We start from the raw sequence: 10,556 nt of genomic DNA, 5'->3' as shown, positions 1-10,556 counted from the left end.
GCTGTCACAGCTGAGAGGTGTTTGCTTAATCCAAGTTCACCAGGATTCTCTCCCCTGCTCCTTCTAGAAGTTTTGCAGCTTTAGGCTTTATATTTAGATCAATGATTCATTTTGAATTACATTTTTTATATGATGTGAGGTGTGAATCAAAGTTCTTTTATTTTTGCACAGGAATCTAAAATAAATTTTAATGACTTTCTTTTCTCCACTAAACTTTGTACTTTTGTCAAAAATCAGTTGACTGTACAGTGGCAGAGAGGGGTCTATTTCTGGACTTTCTAGTCTGTTCCCTTGCTCTCTTTGCTTCTCATTACCCTAAAACTACATTATCTTGATTACTACGCTTCCAAATGAGAACTAAATAAGAGCAACTTTGAAGGTAAGTCCTCCAACTTTGTTCTTTGTTGTTTTTTTGTAGTGTTTTGGCTATTCTGGGTCCTTTGAATTTCCATATAAATTTTAGAAGTAGATTATCAATTTCTGAAAAGTAGCTTACTAGAGTTTTGATTAAGATTACATTGAATCTGCAGGTCAATTTGAGGAGAATTAACAATGGTAAATCTTTCAATCCACAAACATGGTCTATTCTCCATTTACTTAGATTTCCTCTCCTTTTTCTCAGCAGTGTTTTGTAGTTTTTAAAGTGCTCGTCCTGCACATATTTTGATATATGTATTTCTAAACATTTCATATTTTTGATGTTATCATAAATTGTTAAATTTCTAATAGAAATACTACAGCTTTGTGTGTACTTAACTTTTTTTTGAAAGAGAGAGAGAAAGGCAGGAAGGGCGAGAGATGAGAAGCATCAACTTGTAGTTGCGCCATTTTAATTGTTCATTGATTGCTTCTCATATGGGCCTTGACTCCGGGAGGGAGCTCCAGCTGAGCCAGTGACCCCTCGTGCAGCCAGCAACCATGGGCTCAAGCCAGTGACCGCTGGTCTCAAGCCAGAAACCATGGGATCATGTGGATGATTCCACACTCAAATCGGTGACCATGCACTTAAGCTGGTGCTTCTCAAATGGGTGACCTCGGGGTCTTGAACTGGGAACCTCCACGTCCAGGTCAATGACGCTCTATCCACTGCACCACCACTGCTCAGGTTGTATATATTTCTTGAATCCTGAAATCTCAAACTCACTCACTGGTTCTAGCAGCCTTTCTGCGGATTGCACAGGGTTTTCTCCATAGACAGTCATGCCGTCTATGTCCTTATCATTCCTGGGACTCATCACTCCTTTGTATAGATCCATATTTTGACCTGGTATAAGTTTTCTCATGCCTAAAACTTTCCTTTAATATTTCTTCTAATGTGAATCTGCAGGTGATAATTTAATTTCTGGCTTTTGTGTATCTGAAAAAAAGTCTGTATTTTGCTTTCATTTCTGAAAGATGTTTTCATTGGGTTATAGAATTCTAGATCGACAGATTTTCTTTCAGTCATTTAAAGACGTTTTGGATGCTTTTTGATATTTTCCTGCTTTAATGCATGACCATCTTGTGAGGGTGTCACTCTAACAATACATTTATTCATTCTTTGATAGCAACCTGGCGATGGCTTCATATGGCACTGCAGGTGAGCTTGGGCTCGTTAAAAAAAGAGGAGAAAAGAAAAGAGAAAAAAAGATTATTCTCTTTATCATGGGTTTTAAGAAATTTGATTATCATGTGCCTTGCTCAGCACAGTTTTATTCTTGTTTATTTTGCTTGGGGTTCGTTGAGCTTCTTGGATCTGTGAGTTAATAGTTTTTATCCATTTGTAAAAAATTTAGGCTATCTTTTTTTAAAGATTTTATTCTTATTCATTTGAGAGAGAGAGAGAGAGAAAGGGGGGGGGAGGAGCAGGAAGCATCAACTCCCATATGTGCCTTGACCAAGCAAGCCCAGGGTTTTGAACTGGCAACCTCAGCATTCCAGGTCGATGCTTTATCCACAGAGTATCATTTCTTTAAATAATTTTTCTGTCCCCTTTCTCTTTCCTTTCCTTCAGGCAGTCCAGTGACCTCACAGGCTTATTTTAGATTACTACAAAGATAAACAACAGTAGACCAAAGATGAGACACAGAGAAAGTCCTACGATTGATCTTTGCCAGAAGACCATTGTGGAAGAGGGAGGGATGGTCACGGAGAGATGGAGAACGTGCGGGATGGAAAGGCAGAGAAGAAGGTCCTTGCTCAAACTGCACCAGAAATTAACGACGTGGCTTTAGGCCGGTCCCTTTATCTTTCTGGATAGTATCAGTATTTGCAGCTGTGAAATCTGGGGGTTGTTCTAAATGATACCCAAGATCCCTTCCAACTTACGGCTTTTTTTGGTTCTGGGTAAATTTTGTGGAGGAGAGGCAGAGAAAGGACTCGTCTCGTCACCTGCACCTACATCCACGTATCTCTCTTTTTAGTGCAACTAATTTGAACAATTTGAGCTCATAAGAATTAGGGAACAAGGTTATTTGGAGAAATCCTTTCACTGAGGAAAACAACTAAACTCTGACTTAAAAATTTTTTTCTTAAAGACATCCAAGTGCCTGACAGACTAAGAAATTGCTAGGGACATCAAGGAACTTGGAGAAACAGTCAGCAAACGAAAGCCACACTTTGCCCGTCGAAGGGAAGGTTCATTTTTGGCCTACACCCTCCTAAAGACGGGGTGTTCTGGTGACTGGGAATTTTAGGAAATAATTTATCTTCATTAATGGAAGGGATAAAGACTTAAAAGATCGAATCCATTTCCACAATGAATTACTTATTTAATAATAGCTGTGTTCAAAGATAAGGATGTTCCATCTGAAATAAAAACTGTCATTGTATCAGAGGGGCCAAGCTGGGCTTTTAACTTTTTTTTTTTTTTTTGTATTTTTCTGAAGCTGGAAATGGGGAGAGACAGTCAGACAGAATCCCGCATGCGCCCCACCGGGATCCACCCGGCACGCCCACCAGGGGTGACGCTCTGCCCACCAGGGGGCGTCGCTCCGCCGCGACCAGAGCCACACCAGAGCCACTCTAGCGTCTGGGGCAGAGGCCAAGGAGCCATCCCCAGCGCCCGGACCATCTTTGCTCCAATGGAGCCTTGGCTGCGGGAGGGGAAGAGAGAGACAGAGAGGAAGGAGGGGGGGTGGAGAAGCAAATGGGCGCTTCTCCTATGTGCCCTGGCCGGGAATCGAACCCTGGTCCCCCGCACACCAGGCCGACGCTCTACCGCTGAGCCAACCGGCCAGGGCTTTTTTTTTTTTTTTTTTTTTTTGCATTTTTCTGAAGCTGGAAACAGGGAGAGACAGTCAGACAGACTCCCACATGCTCCCGACCGGGATCCACCCGGCACGCCCACCAGGGGGCGATGCTCTGCCCACCAGGGGGCGATGCTCTGCCCATCCTGGGCGTCGCCATGTTGCGACCCTCCTGGGTGTCGCCATGTTGGGACCAGAGCCACTCTAGCGCCTGGGGCAGAGGCCACAGAGCCATCCCCAGCGCCCGGGCCATCTTTGCTCCAATGGAGCCTTGGCTGCGGGAGGGGAAGAGAGAGACAGAGAGGAAGGCGCAGCGGAGGGGTGGAGAAGCAAATGGGCGCTTCTCCTATGTGCCCTGGCCGGGAATCGAACCCCGGTCCTCCGCACGCTAGGCCGACGCTCTACCGCTGAGCCAACCGGCCAGGGCTTTTTTTTTTTTTTTTTTTTTTTAAATCATTTTTATTTATTCATTTTTTAGAGAAGAGAGAGAGAGAGAGAAGGGGGAGAGGAGCAGGAAGCATCAACTCCCATATATGCCTTGACCAGGCAAGACCAGGGTTTTGAACCAGCGACCTCAGCATTCCAGGTCGACGCTTTATCCACTGCACCACCACAGGTCAGGCAAAGCTGGGCTTTTAGATCGTTAAACCACCTGACCTGACCTCTGAGGCAGGCCCCGCCCCCTCATTCTGCCATTTACTTCCTGGTGGCTGTTCATTTCGCCAAGAGCAAGGCGCGCGGTGAAATTGAGTTTCAGTATCACCCTTTTCCGACCCGTCAGCTCAAATACTGATCATGAAACACGTCCATGTGCTAGCTCCTAACAAAGCCATTTCCGTTTCAGATTTGTCAAAATAGTCTTCTAAAGGCATGGGCTTACAATGATGATTGACTAAACTTCAGTGGGGTTACTTTCTCTTTTTTTTTTTTTTTTTTTAATTCAGTGAGAGGAAGGGAGGCAGAGAGACAGACTTGTGCATGCATCCTGGACCGGGACCCAACCAGCATGCCCACTAGGCTGTAATGCTCTGTTCATCTGGGGCGTTGCTCTGTTGCTTAGCAACCAAACTCTTCTCACTGCCTGAGATGGAGGCCATGGAGCCATCCTCAGTGCCCTGGGCCAACTCGCTCCATCCAATCAAACCATGGTTACAGGAGGGGAAAGAGAGAGAAGGAAGTGAGAAAGGGAGGGTCGGAGAAGCAGGTGGTTGCTTCTCCTGAATGCTCTGACCGGGAAACAAACCTGGGACATCCACAAGCTCCACCAACACTGTATCATTGAGCCAACCGGCCAAGGCCAATGAGGTTACTTTTAATTTGGGTTTGGAGGACAAACAAGCCCATTGTATCTCTTAGTTATCAATCCTGGCCCATGGAGAAAGGAGGATCATAGAAATAACTCTTGTTCAACCCTGGTCAACCCAAAGATTTTCCTGAATGTTGTGTTCTAGAATATAGCAACCGGGACACCAGCCATGCTGGAGGTAAATGAACACTCTCATTCGTTTGGTTTGTATTTCCAAGACTCCCTCCACCATGTCTCTGTACGTGTGTGTCTGCACAGCTTGCATGGTGGCTGAGGGTTCATAAAGAGTGTTGACTGCAGTGATTTATTGAGAATGGCTGAGGCTTAACTCTGCGGAAAAGCCCTGCTGGGGCCAGTCTCTGTTTTCAGCTCCTTCTCCTCAAAGGATGCTCTTTTAAGGTTTTCATTCTCTGGGAGAGGTTATTCCTCCATTCTCTAATTCCCCAAGAGGTAGTCAACTTTGGGGGGAGCAGTTCTTCTTCCCTGGATTTTTGAATTTCCAATGTATAATTAAAATTTCAATGTACTAATAATGACTGTAGTTTGCAGAAGCAAATTAGGCTATCAAGTAACCTTCTGGATCAAGAAGTTAGGAGCCTTTGGCTCTGGCCGGGTAGCTCAGTCGGTTAGAGCATCGTCCCGAGATGCCAAGGTTGCAGGTTCAAGCCCCGGTCCCAGGGCACAGACAAGAATCAACCAATGAGTGCATGAATTAGTGGAACAACAAATCAATGTCTCTCTCTCATATCAATCAATAAAAATTTAGAAAAGAAGTGAGGAGCCTTTTACTCTAATTCAACATGGCACCTACTCATGGAAACAGTATTTTGTGATGTACACAGCCCTCTACACAACAACACACCTTTTATAGCAAATGTTTATGGAGCACTCACAGTGTGTCAGGCACTATGCAATAAACAAAAACATACCTTTATCCTTATCAGTTGAGAAATTTCCAGGCCAGTTTATTCTCGAAGCATACTCCTCCTCAAGATCTGAAACATCCTGAAATTGCATGTGTGTCGTAATCTGAGAAATAATGTCGGATTCAACGGCAAAGGAAACACCCCCCGCCACACGCACACGCCTCACCCCTTCCCTATCCCCCCAGCAAACATACACATCCTTTATATATACTCCCCCTGGCTTAGGTGGTCTTCAAACCAGGACTCCTGATACTGCTTATTTGTTTAAAAAAAAAAAAAGGATTAAACATCAAAACTGCAGTTTCAGGTGGCATACTTAATGCATATTTATTTTGTTGTCGCATTGGGAAGTTGAGAAAATTCTTTTCAGTGCCAAAGCAGCAGAGAAAACTAGGAAGTGTCATAGAAAGAGCGAAGCCTCAGCTTTGACCTAAAATACCACACGGTGACTCAGATTCTTCTCGCTCTCAGACGCCACGAGAGCGTTTTCTTTCTTTCTTTCTTTTTCGGCACTAAGTTGACCTTATCTGTCAAACCCAAAGTCTCCAGGCTGCGGTACAGCGTTATGCCTTTGTTCCCATCGCCCTTTTACTACCTGATGTGGTTTTCAGGAAGCTAGGCTTAAAAAAAAAAAACCTGTCAGAGTATAGCATCTCTTTGCACAAAAGATTTTTCCTTCCTTCTCAGTGTTTTACAATATTTTTCTAGTGAATCCCAACTGGGATTCATTGGAGTTGAGGAGCAAAATGAAGATTGCTTAACTGGCTCTTGTTGAAGAAGGGGAGGGGGGAATAAATCTCCATGGGAGAATTTATTTATTTCGGCGGCGGATATTAAAGGGACATGTCCTCTGCCCCCTGCCACCCCGATGAGCTGTTTATTAGTGGCATTGAATCACAGAGCAGAAGAGAGAGTCGAGACAGATGGAATAAGCGGCCGCCGTTGTCACAAAAGCGATGACGCACATGAAGGGTTTCATTCACTTCATAGGACCTCAGGCTGTGTGGGGGTGGTAACGGGACCCCCGGAGCACAGAAAGACAGACAGACTCTCCTGGTGCGACTCCTCTCGGCCATCTAAGACAGGCAGCCCCGCCCCTCTGCACTCTTCATTCAGCTAAAGAGAGGCGACCCCAGGTAGGCTTGGCAGAGTTCTCGGGCGGAATAAGTGATTCGGTGGAGGTGAAAGAACCCATAAGCATTTTAGCTCAAAGTTCAAGGCTGCCTTGAACTTAATACGTTGAGGCGAAATGTCACCGGAGAACTTGTTTTGGCTCTGACCCTCTAATCTAATTGCTCTTAGGGCTCAGAACCTTGGATTGCGCTGGGAGAGGGGTTTGTTCATTATAATTTCACCTTAACCCCCACCAAGTGGTGTTCTAGAACCAGCAGAGAAATGACGTTAAGCTCCCCCCCCCCACCGCCACCACCATTTCTGTGACACTTCCATCTGGGTCTCCAGAGGGGAGACTTTCAGAATAACTGGACTATATAGACATTTTCCAACACAAATCCCCACTTTCCTTTGCTCAGTTAAAAACTGGACATTGTCAGGACTCACATTTTGTTCATTCTTGCAAACAGCTATTTGGTCACCTGGCCAAAGTAGTGACCCCGTCTTTCTTTATGGATGCTGAAAGAGTGATATCGACTGGAAGTGAGATAAATTTATCTGAAGGTATCCTTGGAAACAGAGAACAACTCTGGAACAGAGGACTAAACGTCAGAGGTTACTAACCGCATATGCGGTGTTTCTCCGCTGGTTTCAACCTTCCCTTCTCTTGCTGGGAAGAGAAGATGTCCAGGGAAAGGACAAAGTCCGGCAGACCGAGATGTTGCCCTTCAGGGGCTCACTGCCCGGTGGAGAAGAAAGTGGTCACGCGGGCCGACAGCAGGCAGGGATGAAGAACACAGCGATAAACTGCTGTCCTTTATAGTACCGCTTCAGACTGTGCAGAGTCAGGGTAAACTTCGTGGGAAAGGTAACGTGAGGGGGGAATGAATTTTAGGGTTTAAGAATAGGTGGGGGCCCCGGCCGGTTGGCTCAGCGGTAGAGCGTCGGCCTGGCATGCGGGGAACCCGGGTTCGATTCCCGGCCAGGGCACATAGGAGAAGCGCCCGTTTGCTTCTCCACCCCCACCCCCTCCTTCCTCTCTGTCTCTCTCTTCCCCTCCCGCAGCCAAGGCTCCATTGGAGCAAAGATGGCCCGGGCGCTGGGGATGGCTCCTTGGCCTCTGCCCCAGGCGCTAGAGTGGCTCTGGTGTCGGCAGAGCGATGCCCTGGAGGGGGCAGAGCATCGCCCCCTGGTGGGCAGAGCGTCGCCCCTGGTGGGCGTGCCGGGTGGATCCCGGTCGGGTGCATGCGGGAGTCTGTCTGACTGTCTCTCCCCGTTTCCAGCTTCAGAAAAGTACAAAAAAAAAAAAAAGGGGGGGGTGGGTGGGAAGGTTATGCCAGAAGGAGGAATTCCAAATGCGAAGAAGGGGGAGTGTGGATATGTAGAAAGCATCACATAGTTGACTTTGATTGGAGTGAAGGGTAGAGCAAGGGATAGAGCAGAAAAGAGGGTTGAACAGGGTGCCGGGGGCAGAGGATGGAGACTAAAGAGTCTACACGTTTGCACAGAGAACTACTGAAGGCTTCTGAGCAGAGGAGTGAAGCGCTTGAGAGCTGTGCTTTGGGGAAACCGACCTGGCAATAGAACGTAAGTTGCTGCAGAGATGGCAGGTTGGAGAATTCAGTTAGGAGGCAGTTGCATAGGTTAGAACAGAAGTCACGTGGCTGTCGCAGTGAATATAGAGTGGACATGTTGTAAAAGTATAATTAGAACTTAGAAGATGACTAGAATGTGAATGGGTTTGGAGCGCGGGAGAGGGGACGCCAATAACTCCAAAGTTTTCGACCTGGATGACTTGGAAAGCAGTGATAGATGCGAGGGCAATCTGGCTGCAATACCTGTCACCCCTTTGGTCCTCAGGGTTGACCCAGCTGATCTGGCTGGCTAGGCGGGTGTCCCCTTCCTCCCTCACTTCTCCATGTGCATCCCTCCCGAAGCCGTGTGCTCGGTCGAAGAGCGTGACTTTTCCCGATAGAGGAGCGGACTGTTCTTTGGTGAAGGGGGTGTAGGAATAGCTGGTCTCCCCTGCTAGAACCTCCAAACATGCCCTCAACGAAGGCATTACTGCATCTGAAAGAGGAAATACAAGAGGAAGAAAAGAGAGGTGGGGAATAGAACGATGAATTTAGTTGAGAACATATTGAGTTTGAGGGGCGGGTAGTATACCATGCTGTAATTGGTTTATTATGCTCTGGAGCTCCGCTCAGATGAGCAGCAGAGTCACTAACATAGATGCCATAACTAAGCGCATAATAAAACTGGCAGTGTGGAGTTTGTAGTGGGTAAAAGGAGAGAGCTATGACAACTCAACTTTGGGCACATGTATTGAGAAGGTAGGTAATGGAAGAAGATCCAGAGAAGAAAGAAAGAAAAATGCTCCAAAAGCAAGAAAGAAAATGAAAGGAATACAATGTCATAAAAACCAACAATGGAAAGTTTTAATAGAAAAAAGGACTTAGTCCATCTGTCCCGCCATTGCCCCCACTGGCATGAGCTCCACGTAGTTCAACAAGGGGCCCTCATACGGGTTTTTAGCCAAGGTCAGGAACCGGCTCCTCTCCAAACATGACTGTTAGAAGGAGGCAGAACTCTGCAGCTGGATGGAGGGACTCATGGCGGGCCTGTCTCTCAGTCCCGACTTCCAGAGAGGTCTGAAGAACAGAATTATCCTGTGCACACCCATGTGTAAGCCGCACCCGGGCTTGGTCCCAAAGCTCAACTGCTCCATGTGAAACTAGTGCCAGCTAGAAAACCTCTCCAACTCCATCAAGGCCGTGGTCAGCTCGGACATGAAATCCGTTCAAGGCCAATGACCTGTTTGAGAGTGGAAACAGGACACTGGCATAGGTGTCTCTTCTGGTTCTGGCAGGGAAGGCCAACACAAAGGGACTGTGGAGTGGTGTGGACATCAGCATCAAGTACTCGGAGAAGCAGGAGCAGAACTTTGATGCTGCCACCATGAAGGTGGGCCAGTATGTCACTGGGCTGCAGATGAGCTCCAACATATCTGCCAGCCAGTCAGGCATGATAGCATATGGCACAAGAAGGCATCTGTATGCCCAAGAACCATGTCCTACCACCATAGACCCCTTGACCATCAGCCTGCAAATGGGCACCAACAAGTGTGCCAGCCAGGTAGGTACCATGGCTGCTGAGACCCGGAGGCATCTCTATGACACCAAGCTAGGGACTGACAGGTGCGACCGCTCCTCCACATCTCTGTGGAGGGGCTACACACAGGGCACCAACCAGAGTGGCCAAGCCTTTGGCCTGAGCCAGCAGACCCTAAATACCTCCCCCGAGGTCCAGCGGCTGATGGGGCTCCAGGGTCAGCTGGCGACTTCCCGGGCCCAGGGAAGACCCCAGACTGCCTCCTACGACCGAAGGGAGGCAGGCTACTGAGGCTCCTCGCCTTGCAGGGTGTCTCCCCACGCCATTGTCCCATCTGGGATTTTGTGTTTTTCTGTGATTTCATCTTATTTTTCTATTGTTCAAGTGCTTCCAGCGAAGGGTCTGTGAAGACCAGATCCAGATGCACGTAGGATGGGGGGTCTCTGCCAGGGCACATCAGGTAGCAAGTTTCCCAACAGGGTTTGGGCCAAGCTGTGGCGGGGGCGGGGTTGGGGGTGGGGCTGGAGCAGAAACCTGTGTAGGGAGGGAAACGGACCCCAAATGGCTTCCAGGTGCTTCTGCCCCTCTTCCCTTTTCTCTGCTGATAAGTTTGTAGTTTCTCTACCTACAGAAGTTTCAGGCAATTTTAACAAAATAAAATTGTGGGGTTTTTTTTTTCAGGGGAATGGGGTGCAGAGAATGGAGCAGGTAGCTGGGAAGCAAGTCCCCTGGGAGAGAGCCAGGCTACAGATCCCCAGATATTTTAGGCATCATGAAGGACTGGATTTCCCGAGAGCCCTCTAAGGGACCCAGGGAGGAAACTGAGGCTCAGACAGGACAATGAAGTCCTGGGTGGTTGAGGCAAAGCTAGAC

General features: G+C 47.5%; 1 pseudogene; it reads left to right on the top strand.

The window, feature by feature from the left end:
• The first annotated feature begins 9,061 nt into the window (after positions 1-9,061).
• Positions 9,062-9,974, top strand: LOC136336169 (calponin-2 pseudogene; annotated as a pseudogene).
• Positions 9,975-10,556: the final 582 nt, after the last annotated feature.

Source organism: Saccopteryx bilineata, chromosome 4 (assembly GCF_036850765.1).
Source record: "Saccopteryx bilineata isolate mSacBil1 chromosome 4, mSacBil1_pri_phased_curated, whole genome shotgun sequence".
In the NCBI taxonomy this organism is placed as follows: domain Eukaryota; kingdom Metazoa; phylum Chordata; class Mammalia; order Chiroptera; family Emballonuridae; genus Saccopteryx; species Saccopteryx bilineata.
Note: the sequence above shows the minus strand (reverse complement) of the source record. Positions and strands in the feature narration are given on the sequence as shown.